At 42.0% G+C, this 13,517-nt stretch overlaps 1 protein-coding gene across 19 annotated transcripts in view; it reads right to left on the bottom strand.

Annotated features, from left to right (window-relative positions):
• Window positions 1–13,517, bottom strand: part of Tcf7l2 (transcription factor 7 like 2) — a 180,815-nt gene that overhangs the window by 43,990 nt on the left and 123,308 nt on the right. The gene's annotated exons all lie outside the window — the stretch shown is intronic.

The raw sequence follows: 13,517 nt of genomic DNA, 5'->3' as shown, positions 1-13,517 counted from the left end.
GTCAGAGAATTCAGAACAACTTTACTGTATAACTCTTTTCTCATGAAACCGAAAACCTTTTAAAAAAAAAAAAAAAAAAACCCTACCAAAACTTGTGGATGTGTTCCTTTAAAGCAAATGGTCCTAACACATATTAAACCACCGCTGCGCATCTTCTAAGCATAGTAGGAAAAAATGACTATTGATCTTCAAATAGCGATAATTGAAAAGATCAAAAAGATTAAACAAAATCAAGAATGTGCTGACTTACCATGCTATGCTTTTTTGTTGCAACTTTGTAGAAATTTCACTCAAAGAAACTGCATCAGAGGTGTCAAATTTTTTAGCGGACTGTGATCGTATTATTTCCGCAGCCCTGCCTTCCAATGCTTCAGAACTTTTTCCCCTTTCTCTTTTTTGTTTGTGGTACCTAGCTTTTTGCTATAGACTTTAAAAGCCTTCAGCTCAGCAAACCAGCACAAATTATCTTGCCACCTTGCGCAGCTCTGATGCTTTGGCCGCTAACTTTGGAAGGCCCTTTACTACTGCATCAAAATTAGCATTGTCAAAGCAGTTAATGAATATTAATATTGTATTTGTCATTGGAGCCGGTCCGTTGCTGAACTCCAAGTCATCCATCAGGGACAAGATTAAGAACACAATTATTTCTGACTGACAGGGACCAAATCTGCTAGAATTTTTTTTTAAACAATTCGGGGGGAAAAAACCCACAATATCATCATCTTAAGGTGTCTCCCAAGAGACTGGGAACCAGATTAATACGCTTTTAATGAAGTAGAGATCATTATGTATGAAGGGGAAAAAAAAGAAAAGAAAAGATGTACTATTCAAGCTATTTAGTTATGGTGGTGGCTAGAAATTTTTTAAAAAATGCAGACGGCATATCTTTTTCGACAGCTGTCCAGATTTTATTCATACTGTTTCTAAAGAAAAAGACGACTTTTTTTTCCCCCTCCCTGAAATCTTTTCCTTTTTAAAAAAAGAACAGAGAACGAGCGATTCGTCCCATCTGGGATAATTTTCCATGTCTTCACTTTTACTGTGGCGGCTCAGGAAAGACAGCACGGTAAATAATTCCTACACAAATTTGACAAGAAACACCTTCATCAGCTCGGCTCCTTCCACCCTTATTCCCCAGGTTCCAAGCACTGTCTCTCTCACTTTATTCAGAATGAACCATTACATTTACTGAAACTCTTAAGTTCCCTTTCACAGTGACATCTTTGTGTCATCAACACACAGGAAACAACACAACTCAACGAAAGCCCCTCTTGCACATGCCGCAGATCCCGAAATGACATTAAGAGACAGTGCCCAGTACCCTCCAAAGGAGCCTACGTTATCCAAGTTAGGGTGCCGCAGAGCGGAAATGGAAGTTTTCTCAGGAATTAAACCAACCAACAGCAGCTTAATGAACAATCAGCCCAGAAGCAGAAAATGATTTACGAGATGACTACAGTAGAAGACTTTCTCTACACAGGCAAAAGATTAATTAAAAAAAGGTTTAAGTTTAAAAACTTGCAGCTTACCTGGCATAACCAACTTACATGAATACACCCAAATCATTTCAACATCTCTATCTGCTATGCAGAGTGACATCATGTATAACTATAATATACATATAGACATACAGATACAAATATAGAGCGATTTCTTAGGCATTTTAGGAATAGCGTGCTTCATTGGCTTGCTCCATATAAATTGTCTTCGAGACGATATTTCCACCCCCCTTTTCGTATTTTAAATGTGGTAAAAGGGATAAAATGACAGATGTGACGGTTAATCTACCCAATGAATCGCGGGGGTCTAGGTAAAGCTGAAATGGCCACTGAGCTAATCTTCAACACCCACTGACCACCCCACCAGCCCTCTAATACCATTATCAACCCTTAGATGAACATTCTAAATTAGAGTTTTGTTCGAAAAGGGTGTGAATCTGACCTTCGATGCTGGGAGGCCTGTGCTGTACATACAGATGGCAAAGTTCTTATTAAAAAAAATTTAAAGGTTTCTACTTTCTTGTGATTTGCATCTTTGAACTCTGTATCTTTACAACCTCCTCTTACACCAAAAAAAAAAAAAAGCACCCTCCCAAACCCCCTCCTGCAACAGCCACTGATGTCATCTACCACACACCCACAATGTTTATACTTATCCCGAAGAAAGACCAAAGCAAAACCACTGAAAACAAAGAAAAATCCCAAACACACATACAAACATGCCACCTTGTCCCCAACTTGTCTTCTTCTCTCTTTCAATTTACCAGTAACTTGCCCACTGGTTTCTTTATGTCCAACAAATCTTTGGAACAGATCATAAAAATGTATCACTTTCTAAGTGGGGAGATGAGAGAGAAAAATCTTACAGGGGAATGGAGATGGAGCGCAATAAAGAATCCCATCTGTCTGCACACACATCGAGTTATGCTCTAAAGACCAGGAATTGGGGACTAAGACTTCCTTGGATCAAAATGGACTGGTAACAAATTAGCATTGTCCAGGTATTATTAACTTGAAAGAGAGATTCCCACTTTTTAAACAAATCAACTTCATTCTCATAATGTAATAAGCAGAAGTTCAAAGCGCCCTTCAAAAACCCCAGACTTTTTACTCTTCCCATCATCCCATGAAACCTACAAATGGTCCTTATGCAGGAAAACAGGGAGTCCTTATGCCTCTTTATTTCACAAAGGCCTGTGCATGCATTTCCCCCATGACCTGTTTATACCGAACTGAGATACATGCAAACACATACACATGTATATCTAACTAAAGATTCTTCAAGCACGGACTAGCTTCCAGATAGCCTGAGATGTCTAAATTAAGGACCCCTTGCATTAGCAATCCTCGGCTTCCCCAGTCCTAGACAGAGCCTGCCTTTTCAGGGCCATGCACATATCCTTAATCTGCATCTTTGTGCGCTCTATACCAGAGTTGTTAATAGGCAGCTTTCTCTGCCTCTCTCTCGGCTTCCCCAGCACGACCGCATCAGCACTAGTATCAAATTAACTCTCCGACTTTGAAACTTATTGATCTGCTATTAAGACACCAGTGAACTTGATGAAATGAGTGCTGTAGGTGCAGTCATGACTTCAAAGTCTAGCACAGCCACATAAAGCAAGCGCCTTTGATCCTAACTCCGATCTACTGAGGGTTTAAAGCCCAGTTCTCCCTAAGCTGCCCTTCACTCTCGTCATGTCTGATGTCTCACCAACTAGCGACTTGATAATGTTAATAATGCAAATTTTACAAATGATTTTTACAATGGCAAAATTAATGATATGAATTGATGTTTCCTGCAACAGGGGTTTCTGCTCTTCTCTCCCCCATACCTTAACAAATGGAGCAACTGTGGTGGCTCAGGAGGATACCAGGTCCAGGTAATTCCCGACAAGGATCTACTACTGCCTTCTCTTACCTTTCCATTGTGCACCTAAAACTAAAGTCATTTCTAGAAATGTGGCTAATAACCCTCACAACTTTTATTCCTATAATTCTCACTTCCTAGTAAATAACTACTGTTGAACAGAAGCAGCCTCTTTTTGATGTGTGGTTTCTGTGTTTATGTCATAGTCAGTATAAAATCTTTTCTTGTGTGCAGAATTTCTTCTTGACAGTCACAAACCTGTAATAAGGTTGTAGGATTTTGGGCCCTCTGTTATCTTTTTCAATTAGGAATTATCCAAAGTGGTATTCAGACAAGAATCTGATTCTGTGGCATGGCACGTTTAAATACACGTTTAAATAATCTCTCGATCTGCCTAAACAAAACTTTTAATCCAAAACCAATTGTCCTATCACCAAGGAATATGTGTGTAAATGTAGATTACACTTACAAATTTCTTCAGTAAATATTTTGAATCATAGATATTAAAAATAGGTTGCAAGTTTGGATTCTCTCTAAACAGAAAAGAGAAACCACAGTAATCAGTTTCATCAAGAAGTTTGGATTTACATAATATAAAAAGATGTCATGTTCTAGGTTGGAAAAAAAAAATCTCATGTGTAACCAGAACAGCAAAATTTACCCAGAACCACGTCTTGGTACTTGAGCGGAGAAATCAATTCCTGAGAATGAACCCTCTGCCAAGGTTATTCTCCATATGTTGATTTGGGACAGAAGAATGTACCTGACTAACAGACACTTTATGTGACCCTCTGACTCTACAACGCCTCGTAATATTTGGGTCACTGTGGTTCAGAATCTACTAATTATAGGAAGAAACTAATGGATATATTTTCCCCCATCAATATGGCAAAGTGTCTTCGCCATTCCAAATGTCAGAGCTGCCCCTGCCCACGGCAAAACATAATGGAAGTAATAAAAGGACCACAATTTCAATACTTGCCTTCGTTCTCGTGCATGTGTTGGGGGAGGGGAGGGTGCAATTAGCTGCTTTCCCAATGCCACTCTGATCATAAAATTTAGGGAGTAGTAACTTTGTGTAGGTGTTTTCCCTCCTCCCGCCCACCCCCAATGTTGATACTCACTTAACCTACTTGCAATTCTAAAGAAGTCAACACTTGATTGTGACAACGTTCAAAAGAATTTCCTCTGCCACTAGCACAGTAAAAAAACTTTCACCAATTAGTGCAGGAAAAAAGGAGGGAAAGCCACAGTGCTGGCGCTCAAAGAGCCAGGCCTTGCGGCAAATCTGTCATGTCGAGAGGATTGATCAACAGGACGGCAATTTCTAATGGCATGTTGTCATGAAAAGTCAGCCACAGGGAGCCACCTGCTTTGCTCCTCACAGACAGCTAGGAGAGGAAGGAAGGAAGAGGCGGGAGGGGGAGAAGAAGGGAGCCGCTCTCCATCCACTTCCCTGCCAGCTCCCTTTTGCTAACAATTTTGGTAAAGGTATCATGATTTTTCATTCAGTTGAAACTTGTCAAGTCTCCAGCCACATTACCCTTTCCTGAAGCCCGGACGACAGTGGTTTGAAGGCTGGCTCTTCTTTTACCTCAATCTCTCTTCCCCCATTTTGCAAAGGCATCAGGGTACCTTTACATCACCATAGTCCCTCCCCGCTATTGTCAACCCACACTCCTTAGATCAGAAGACATCTACTGTGGCTTTAAATCAACAAGGAGCATCCCCACTTAGTAAGAGTCCATGGTTGGAAGGTTCTGGAAGACGAAAGAGATACTGATGACAAGATCTGATGTTCTTTCTCTGAGTCAAGCATTTAGCCAACTGAATGCAAAACTACTGATGGCCCCTACTTCATGAGGCTTTGTCCAGTGGAGAAACTGTCCTGAAACTAGGGTTTTATGGATGATCTAAACCACCAATAACCTATGCTGCCATCAGTATCCTCTATTGAAAGTGGTGCTAACCGTTTTCTGGTTGTGTATTTTCTTGTGCTCAATGCAACTCAATATTCCGTAGCCACCTCCAATGGACCCTTGAAAATAGCAGATGTCCTGCCTCTGAATGCTCCTCTGGAAGTATTACTTTCTTGGTACCCAAGATGACCAACCACTCCAAAGGAAAGGGCACTCCTTCCTCCTCCAGACACCCTACTTGATGGCTGCCTAACTTGTCTGAAAAGATGCTGTACCCAAGGATCCGTATTGCAAGATAGTCTAGCAGTATTAATCCCCCAAATGCCCAGCTACTGGACAATACTAGAAGGACTCAAGACTAAATTGCAACATTTGAAAAACCACTTCCCATTGACCTAATCTTAGAGTTGACATGGTTGCTCTCCATAAAAGCTAATAACACAAAGGCTATCTTCTCTGTGAGGATGGTTCCAAATATCATTGTGACCTACTGTCCCTGGTAATTTTCGTACTTTAAACACTCACAAATATACTACCCCTCAATCCACTTTGAACAAAAGAAAAAAAGTCAAATAAAAGTTAAAGAACTTTTAAGTTCATGAAACCAAACCCCACTTGGCATGCAAATCACGTACTGTAACCTTTTATTGGCGGAGCCTCTGGTCTCATCAGTCGATGAAATTCTCTGCCCGCGGCAACAGCTTAGCCGAGGGACACAGACCAATGAGAAAATATTCATTGTGTTAGCATTTCAAATGGCGAGAAAGGAAGAAGAAGCGCTAACTGATCACTGCCCGTGGAATTAATTGGATATTCCAAGAATAATGTCTCTCACTGGAGATCCTTGGAGGCCGAGCGCTGGTCGAGACCACATTTTGTGCGGCGCCTTCAAAAAGAGACCGCTTGGGGGTACTGGACATATTAGGGTTTTAGCGCATTTCCCTAAAGGCCAGAAGATAATCAGATGCACTGAACCAAACTCAACTAATCCAATCCATAATTATACACACAAATCCAATAAACTTTGCCACATTACTGGAAAATTAAACTATTATATTGAAACCTTCAATAACTTAAAAAAAAAAAAAACTTGAAGGGGCATCACAGCTAAAATGCTTCTTTCAGGGGCAGGGGAATGTGTCCCAGAACCCTGTTCCTGGTGCTAGCAGTGGGGCCTCCTGTTAGGCTCAAGGGCTGATCTCAGTGCCAACACGGCTTCTTTATTCAGGGCCGGATCTGCGCTTCGGCTTTCTTGCACATGACCCAAGCATCTGCAATGACCCTGCGCGATATCAGTGTATCTTTCCTTAAGACACATCTCAATCTAACCTTTTTAAGAACTCTTTTGCTTTCAAACTCAAAACAGCATAAAAAATAACCATTGTTGGTGGCACCAGGAGCCTGAACTAAGGGCCTGGCGTGGTCAGCAGCAATAGCCCCCTGGATAAACAGCTGCCGGGGAAACTAAATAACCATCGGAGACCAAAAAGGTAAGGGGGGAAAAATGAGATTAGGAACTTTCCCAAATGTTCCATCTCTCCTATCGACCACTGGCCTAGCGTGAGGTGTCAATTTTGACTCCAAAGAGAGCACACGAATTCGCAGTGGTCCCATTATGCGGTCTCTGCTCTCATTGTAAATTCTGTCAACGAAGTCAATCTTATTAACTTCCGCACTGGTTCACACATGACATTTTCTTCAATTTTCTTGCTGACATCAAAAACATCAATTAGCAGCCCGAAAATAGGAAGGAACGAATGACAGCGCCTGATAACGTCGACTATTTGAAGCCAAGGGTAAATCTATTCTCCAGTTCTGAATGCGTTCATTACAATTGCATTTTCAAAGAAGACCTCCAAATAGCAAAGAAAATTAAATTTATCATCTAGAAATGCCTAGAAATTGTTTTTTTAATCCTATGTCTATCTCTCAATCCCAGAGCGTAATACAAAGTATCGCAATTGAGTTTTATGATAACATGCCACAACTTTAATAGAAAGTTTATAAAATATGCAGCCTGGACCACGCTCACTATCAAATAGCAACTACAAGGCTTAGAAAAAACTTCCCCAACAGATTGCAGCCTTGCCGGGTAGGGTCCATCTATTTTTCTGGGCTGTCACTGTGAGGGAAATGTGTAGGGGAACAAATGGTGTTGTGTGCACGCGCACACACACACACACACACACACACAAACCAGACAACCAGTTGGTGGGAAAGTTTTGAAAAGGAAAAACACAACCCGTGTCTATAGTGCAAAACTCAAAGGGTCTTTTTGGAAAGCAACCAACTGTACACCTCGCTGTAAAACTGAAAATGTCTTGCTATCCATGTCTCTTCTCTAAAGAAGCAAGTCTCCAAATAAAATCCCGACTTCCCCCACTGACTACCCCAAGATGTTGTGGGTAAGCCTGTCCACAGTTCACCTGCCCCACGAGAGCTACCTGACCGCCACCCATTGCATCCTTATGGACTTTCTCCCTCCAAAATCATACAGATAAATAACAAAATTGTCAAGTATTCGCTCCTGTCCAGATAAACCAAAAGAACACTGGGAAAGCTCCTGACCCATCTGGGCTGAGTCTGGCCAAGCTGGGAGTGGTGGGAAACAGCAAAAGGCAATACCAAAATATTCGATTTTTGTAGTCTTAGGAGAAAAGCTTTTTTAATTTATTTTATCTTGGGGGCGGGGGCAGGTGTGGTGGGAGAGCCAGCTAATGTGTCCGCTTTGTGTGCTGCGTGGCGTCTCCCAGGGAGGAGGCGATGTGACTTCGGTGGCTGGCCTGGACGCCGCCTTGGACTCCTGGCAGAGCAGAAAGAGCAGCTACACCCTGGTAAACAGATCGCATTCCTGCGGCCCATTGATTTTTTGATCTTTTGACATTTTTTAGTTGCCTCCATTCCCTTCCTTGTCTTTTCTTCAATGTCACAAAAGACAAAAATGTCTGAACAATCGAGGGCAGAGATATCTATTAGCTGTCAGACCGCCGCTTTCCCGGCATTGACTAAGCACACGCCACAAAGAGCCGAGAACTGGTAAGATGACAAATTATATCATTTTTCCCCCCTTAAATAGGGATAATCATATTCCAGTACCTTGAGTTCTCCTAGCCAACCACAACATGCTGCGAGACAAGGGAACGAAATCTCATTGTATCCTTTTCTGTAATTTCTATTACGTTAGCTAGATTTGTTGGGAGGAGAAGAGAGAGGGAGAGAGAGAGGGGGAAGAAAGTCCCTTCAAGGAAGGTAGTAACATATTTCAGGTTGCAGCATGTGAGAGGCAAACACATCTTCCTGATCATTTTCCCCTAAGAACTGCTGGCATAGTGCAAGTACCACATTAATAAAAGAAACAATTTGTTCTACTTAGGGATGAAAGACTGTAAAAGAATGAACTGATGTCCCCTAAGTTATTTGTTTCCCCCCGAAGACAAGCAAAGCCCCTTTTTTTTTTCAAAGCAGTTAAATTGTGGATTTGAAGTACAGCCAACCTCAACTTTCTAAAACCTAAAATCTGAAACTTATCATTCCCCTTAAATAATGCCCTGACAGGAATGCTTTAAAAAATTGTTTCAAATGGGTTCTCTCTGCTTGTGATTTGACGGCAATGAACACGCTGTACATCTATGATTTCAGTTAAAATTCAAAACACACCCATATGTACGTTCTCCTTCAAAACCAATAATCAACAATTTATAGACAAGAAGGCTAAACTGGATCAACTTTACACTTGTGTTTAAGAAGATTAATGATTTTCTTTCAAGGAAGCAGCGTGTTAGGAGCATTGCTTTTCAACATATAGTTTGTATGTAATAAAAATGTTTGGTTTCCGACGTATTTACCTAGATCTCTTATTTCTGTGGAAAATGGTTTAATAAAGAAATTATTTTAACTCTTTAAAATTATTTTAACTCTCTAAAGAGGGCCCAAATGAGTCGGGTGCATGTAGGGAGGGAAAAAAAGAGACAACAGAGCTGTTTCAATTTTTACCACCTCATAATTTATAAACAACTATTTGGGAACTAAGCAAAGGCTCTCCAGATTTACTCTGTATTTTTATGTCCATTATATTTACAAAGACTCCTACTTGACATCCAACATTTAATGTTTACTTTTCTATTTCCAATTATGCTTCTGACAGACTAAACATTAAAGATACTGGGGCATGTTTGGACTTTCACAATGCAAGGGAAAATATCAATTACATATAATATTTAGAACCTAAGTAATAAAATAATTCAAATTCAGGGGGAACAAAGCAACATGAGGCTTTTAACAACTGTAGGAAATCACCCTGACATGCAAATATGGGCACAAAACAGCAAATGTGTAAACTCCAAATGAGAGGGAGTAGTGAGTGGCAAATCAAGATTTTCACCAAATTTTTAACATGACTTAACCAAGATGATTTTTCTGCTGCTGACAAACTAATTTCTGCATTAATGTCAGCTCCGGGTATCTGTGTGTTCATGGTAGAGCACGTACCATGATCAGGCAGGCTCTCTCAAACATTTTAGTGAACAGACCCGACGTGCTGAAGTCATTCTGCAGCACAAAAGACAGGAGGGAGCTATAGGTGCAGAGAGATCACACAGTTTAATACAGTTTAGCTTTAGCTCAGGAAGCAAAATACGGTACCCAAGCAAACCATTCCCAGGGGCAGGGCAGGAAGGACTCACAGGTGCAGACACACACACACACACACACACACACACACACACACACACACATTCACAGAACTGACCACAGGTTGCGGGCGGGATGGTCGGTGGTTGTGGTTTTTAAAACCGCGCGCTGTCCTTGAAACGGAGGCCGCACACAGCTCCATTAGATACCCATCCAGTGCTCTTGATCTATTATTTACAAAGAAAAACCCTTCACTGCCTAAGTGCCCCCGTCTACTTCAGCCTTCCATCTCAACAGCATCAAACAACCTGGTGGGGGGAAAACACAAGACACAACAACTTGTGTTCATCCTAACGTCCCAGGCAAGTCAAATCCTACTTGGATGGAGGAAAAATGGAGAATAACCAGAACACAGAATGTCAGCTAAGGACAAACACAGGAGAGGTTTGCGCTGCAGATCTGACTGTCACTCTCCAGCAGGCGACGCAAGGTTTTGCCATGGTTCTGTAAGAATGGAAGAGACTTCACCTCAAGGATGGGAAGGGAATGTTTTCAAAACGTATATTTGGTATGAAATTCTTTAATTATCGCATCTGCTCTTTAAGTCGAACTGCATTCGATCTAATTAGTAAGCTTAGATCTCACCTTCATGCTGAACTTTAAACTCTCTGAAGCCAATTAAAAACTATTTAAATGAATATTAAAAGGATTCCTGTGATCATTTCTGACATGAGAGAAAACATGCTTTTCAGCAAAAAATGGGTATACACAGCATGCCTCCATTTCACAAAATATTGTATAATTCTGCCCTTCTTCGATTCTGCCATCCGATGCTTTTCCTTGCCCGTTTCATCGTCCTTGTTCAGGCATATCTGCCGCCAATACAGTTTTAACTGCAATTAGAACTGCTTTATTATTCAGTGCTCTTCAATTTTCAATAACTTATTAAGATTTACTGGACAGAAACTGTTTCCTACTTTCATTTCGATACAAGATTGAATTGGGCACATACGTACCAATAAAAGTTGGGATTGAAAAGAAGGAAATTCTTAACAGTTTCCAATTTGATAAGCCAATGCATACTAATGCCACCGTTAAATGCATATTCTTTCTGAGTCGAGGCCTTTGAAATAGCTTTTTGAGAATTAATAAATTATTCTGTTTGCTTATGAAATTAAATGCTCCCATGCAAAGCCGTTGGAATTAACACTACTAAATGTGTTAGGTAACACTAAAGAAATCTTCACAGTATAATTATATCAATGAGTCATTTAACTCACATATATTAATTCAATTTATCTTCATTTTGAACTGTGTGGACTGATGGATTGTCATCATTAGAAATGACAAAACTCCACGCTGCAGGAAAAAAACAGACCTGCTAATGCTCCGACTTCTCCCACGACCACACACCACTGCCTGCACCAGGGGCCTACAAGCTCTCAAGAGAGGTGTTGTCTGCTAAGGACCAATGAGTCAGGGCTTCTCTTCAGGATGCCAAAGAGTATCAACTGGACTTGTCCAAACATAATCTATCTAGTATTAGAAAAATCCTGGAAATGCTTTTTGGGAAAATGCTACAAAATGGATTGCCATTTTCCCCAACCACATAACCTCCTGATAAGCATTTCTGATTAAACAGAAACAATTGTGCCACAGCAAACATATTAGCCAAGAGCTCAGCTGGGGATACTGTTGATAAATAAGACATTACCACGTGAAGCAATTCCAGGATTTCCTTCTCAAAACTCCTAGGATTACACAGGGCATTCTTAAGATTTTAACAACCACAAGGCCATGTTTGACCTGTGACAACCAATGTCAAACTAAACACACCTTGCTGGTCTCAGCCTAGGTTTTGAAAAGCAGAAATGTAGTGGGAAGTTTGAAGGTAACTGGCTGGCTTCACAGCTGATTCTGAGGAGGCTGGTTTTTAGACTCATCTGACTCAAATGCTTAGTTCCCCTCTCCCTCTTTAAAAAAAAAAAAAAAACCTTGGGCCATCTAACACAAAAATCCTTTTGTTTGTGAGATCCACAATGACACTGATCTCTAGTGAGGAACAAAGGAATTAACTTAATTTCTTTAAATGCTGGTGGTAAAGGAGAGAAGCCACAGAGGTCCGGGGCTTTAGAGAAGTCTGAGAAAAGGCCAGGGAGTTGCAGTTTCTAAAGTGGGTAAATAAATGGCTGCTCCAGGAAATGTCCCACACCTTCTTCAGGATGAAGATGCTGGCCACGCAGAGGATCCCTCAAGGGAACTAACCCACCAGGCAGTGCAGCCTGCCCAGGCCAGCCCTCCTGGGGAGTGGGCAGGCTCAGGCCCTGGGATGCCACTGACCAGTCAATCAAGTATGGAGGGGAGGGAAGATTAAATAATGTCATCAAGTTGCTTTAGAAGTTTGTTGACCTGATGTTAATAGGAAAGTACTGCAAAATAGCATGCTGATGGGCAGAGCGGGGAATATGTGAATCAGGACTATTACTGTGCATCTCCATGCAAGAAGGGACATTTAGGCACCTGCAGGCTGCCCGGATTTCCCTGACCTGGATGGCCAGTGTTTGGGGCTGGTTGTTGGTTATTGAACCAAAAGACTCCTGTCACTCACAAGGCCTCTAATTAAGTATTGCTGCAACGGCTGCAGCACTATGACAAAAACAAGGACATGTACTTTTCAGGTCACTGTGATTCTGCCTGAACCAAGACTTAAAATTCACAAGTGAACTGCAAGGGGAAGGAAGAACAGCCATGACAAACGGAATGCAGGAAGGGGAAACACTTCTACTTCCTATAAGGAAGGGACCTGAACATGTGAATACCGGTCAAATTCACCTGCCCTTCCTGCCTCGGATGCTTAGAATGCATCACTGCTCCCCAGTGGAGAAGCAGCACACTCTGCCAAAGGCCAGCGTCAAGGGGCCAGCACAAAAAGATGGTCCACATTCTGAAATTCCTTGGTTTTCATTTTGTGGACTTTGAGCAGTTGTGTTTCACAGGAAGTTCAGGAAGGCCGCCAGGAGAGTCACCAAATGCAGCAAGCTGGCTTACACTCTACTGAGCAAGCCTGCAGACTGCGACATGTGTGTGTTCTCAGGGAAATCAGACACACGCATGCCCACGCCCCAGACTGCCACAGGGAATTCCAGGACTAAGGGGAGGGGGCTTTTTGGATGGCAGGTTCCTTCTGACCCTGGTCAGACACTGGCTAGAGGGAGATTTCACCAAGGTCCAGGACTGGTACTCAATGCCAGGGAAGAACGGGGTGTGTGCACACGTGCGTGAGCGTGCACGCACGTGTGTGAACATGCCTGACTCTCAGGATGACAAAGCAGTCTTTATACACATGACAGCCTCTACCTCTTTCCCAAGTCCTTGTAAACACACCCAGAGGCTAACATGATGGGCACAACCAGTGAATAATCAAGTAAAATCAAATTATGTCATGCCTTGCCACAGCCACGCCCACTGGCGCACTTGGGGAGAGCGCTGCCAGTGTGGAGCCAGGGACGCGCTCGGCCCAGGCCCAGGAGGAAAGCGTGTGGCAATCGCACGCCCAGAGCAGACGGTGAGGCTGGTTCCAAACGCAACCAAGCATCCTCGCAG

This window comes from Marmota marmota, unplaced genomic scaffold, assembly GCF_001458135.2.
Source record: "Marmota marmota marmota unplaced genomic scaffold, marMar, whole genome shotgun sequence".
In the NCBI taxonomy this organism is placed as follows: Eukaryota; Metazoa; Chordata; class Mammalia; order Rodentia; family Sciuridae; genus Marmota; species Marmota marmota.
This window is presented reverse-complemented; position numbering and strand designations above follow the sequence as displayed.